Here is a 3,251-nt window from a genome sequence, read left to right on the forward strand (position 1 = left end):
ATATCTACAAAAAGTACAAAAATTTCTAGGCTTGATCGTGTGTGCCTGTAGTCCCAGCCACAGGGGAGGACCATCTGAGTCAGAAGGATCAGTTGAGCCTGGGGAGGTTGAGGCAGCAAAGAGTCAGGATTGCATTGTTGTGCACTCCAGCCTGGATGACAAAGAGAGACTCCATTTCAGGAAAAAAAAAAGCAAGGCTGATACATGCTACATCGTGGATGAACCTTGAAGACATACTATGTAAAATAAGCCATATACAAAAGGATAAACATTTAATATCAAATTTTGTGTGTAAGGGAATGTCATATGAGGCTGGCCAATTCTCAGCAGGAGCAGATTGTAGGGATGTTAGAATACTGGTGGCTCATTATGTTTACACACCAGGTCATGGCTGGCCAAGTAGGGAGGCAAGTGCTGCTGTGGTACCCATCTACCCCAATGATTGTTCTGAGTCCTGGGGCTGTTATCTGATGCCTTCCAAGGCTGAACGTCTGTGTAGATATAATTCTGTGCCTCATCTGGGGAGCAGAAAGTTGCATGGGGTATAAGGAGCAGCAGTGATGGCCAGCAATAGCTCTGAGGCTTCCAAGTCTGGCTGCCAGTTACTGTCTTTGCAGAGCTCCACACAGGAGATTGGCAAAAAGGTGTTAATGGGGTAACACTGTTTCCTCTGGTGAGGGGCAAAAGCTTGCTGCTGCCAACAAGGGCCAGCACTGAAATGAGGTGAGCAGAAGAATAGAAGGTTCTCCAAACCAGCCCACAGATGGCTGAGAAAGGCCCTCTGCACAGATACCGCCATGACAACTCTAAAGAGCTCTGTCCCATATATTAACACACACACATATATACACACACGCAGATATAGACATAGAGGTAGATATTTATTCTATTGCTTCTATTTCTCTGAATAAGTCTAATACAACTTGTAACTAGCAAAAGACCACATAAGTTATCAAAAACATACAACAGGAAAAGTCCAGAACCAGATGGTTTCACTGATGAATTGTTTTAAACATTAAAAGTTGTAACTCCAATGTTTCTCACTCTAACAATTGCAATTAGTCAATGCAATATACCAACTCAGTAGAATGAATTTTAGAAAGGAACATGATCATCTCAATTAATAGAGAAAAAATTTGACATAATCCAAAACACTTTGATAAGAGCACTTAGTAAACTATATATAGACTAAAACTTTTATATGTACCTCAATAAAAGGTACATATAAAAAACTCAAAACTACCATTACATGCAATGGCGAAAGACTAAAAACTTTCAGGCCAGAATAATTGAGCAATACAAGAAAAGAAACACTACAATTGGAAAAGTAATAAGCTTATTTCTACATAGAGATGTTATAATTATATATATATATATATGTACACACATACATATAATTAAAATCCTAAGTAATGATAACACTGTTAACACCAACAATCAAATTCTGCAAAGTTGTAGGATACAAGATCAATACATACACATTCATGGACTACAATTAAGGGTCAGGAAATAAATCCATACATGTAATTTTTTAACGTGGACTTGACAAAGCTGCAGGAACGGTTGGAAACAATCTAGTTCATGTATTTTAGCCCAATTTTTAAATTTTTATTCTATTTTTTTTAGGAGAACTAAATCAAACAGATTTTATTCAACTTTTTAGATGAGGAAAACAAATGATACAAAATAAGTCATAAGAAATGCTTTCTTATACCACTCTCTCAAACAACTTTCAATGTTTTACAAAATACTCACACAGCAAATATGAAAAGCTTCAACACTCTTTGTAACTTGCTGCAACAAATGCAGCTTTAACAAACATACAAATTTCTTCTCTATCTTAAAAGTTGAATTACTAATTTTTATGATGTTACTTATATTTTTATTCATACACTTTTAATGACATCATTGCCAATACATACATTATTTTCTTCAACTTTATTTTTACATTAAGCCAACATCTGTCATGCAGCCATCAAAAATCTTACACTAAGTTACACAGGTTTTTAGTCCAATTTAGACTCTAGCTTCTTAGAATCAGCCACTTTTCTGACTACTTTCCTGAAGTCTTCCTGTACTACAAAATCATGATCAGCACAAATTGCGAACATACCAGCTTCAGTACAAACGTTTCTCAGGTCTGCTCCATGAAAGCCATCTGAAAGCTTCACAATTGCTTCATAATCTATTTCACCATGCTTTGTAATGGGACCTGTGTGGATTTTCAGTATGTCTAACCTTGCTTGCTCATTTGGCGAATCAATATATATTTTTCTATCTAATCTCCCTGGACGCAGCAAAGCAGGATCCAGTGTATCTGGTCTGTTTGTAGCCATGATCATTTTAACTCTATGCAGAGTATCAAATCCATCCATTTGATTCAGTAACTCCATTAACATTCTCTGAATCTCTCTGTCAGCTGAAGTACCCTCAGAAAACCGACGACCACCAATAGCATCTATTTCATCCATAAAAATGATGCATGGTTGATGGTCTCTGGCATAATTAAACATTTCTCTGATCAAACAAGCACTTTCACCAATGTACTTGTCTACAATAGAACTAGATACAACCTTTAAGAAATTGCAGTCCAGCTGGCTAGCAACGCCTCATGCCAAGAGTGTTTTTCCCACACCTGGTGGTCCATATAACAAACAGCCTTTTGGAGGTATTATTCCTACACGCTGAAATAACTCTGGGTTTGTAAGAGGTAATTCTATCACCTCTCTAATTCCCGGATCTGTTCTGATAGCCCTCCAATCTCAGAATAAGAAACATTCCCAGGGTCCTCATGAGACATGTTATAAACCAATGGATCCACCTCTCTTGGCAAATATGTCATGATAGTTAGTGTAGTCATATCCAAAGCAACTCTTGTTCCTGGCTTCAGCTTACTTTTGTCAAGTTGTCTACGACAACCCACAACATATCTTGGTCCATTGGTAGCTTTAACAATGAATTTTTCTTCAGTTAACTGTTTAAGCACTTCACCCACAACCTGCCCGATACTTTGTAGGGCCTGCAGATCATTCTCAGACTTTCCGTACTGCTTGGTAAGTTCTTTTAATTGTTCCCTTAACTCCTTAAGACGGCCGTGGATCTCCTTGTGCTCAAGCAGCTTCTTGCGGTAGGCCTGAAGCGCCTGCTCTCTAGGGTCCGCCATGATGAGAAGCCGTCTCTCAGAGGGGATGCCGGGAATGGCCGGGTTTGTTTGTTTGTTTGTTTGTTTGTTTTTTGAGACGGAGTTTCAG

The 3,251-nt window shown here is 38.3% G+C and overlaps 1 pseudogene; it reads right to left on the bottom strand.

Annotated features, from left to right (window-relative positions):
- Positions 1 to 1,994: 1,994 nt before the first annotated feature.
- LOC113222696 lies at positions 1,995 to 3,196 on the bottom strand (annotated as a pseudogene).
- Positions 3,197 to 3,251: the final 55 nt, after the last annotated feature.

Source organism: Piliocolobus tephrosceles, unplaced genomic scaffold (assembly GCF_002776525.5).
Source record: "Piliocolobus tephrosceles isolate RC106 unplaced genomic scaffold, ASM277652v3 unscaffolded_33579, whole genome shotgun sequence".
Classification (NCBI taxonomy): domain Eukaryota; kingdom Metazoa; phylum Chordata; class Mammalia; order Primates; family Cercopithecidae; genus Piliocolobus; species Piliocolobus tephrosceles.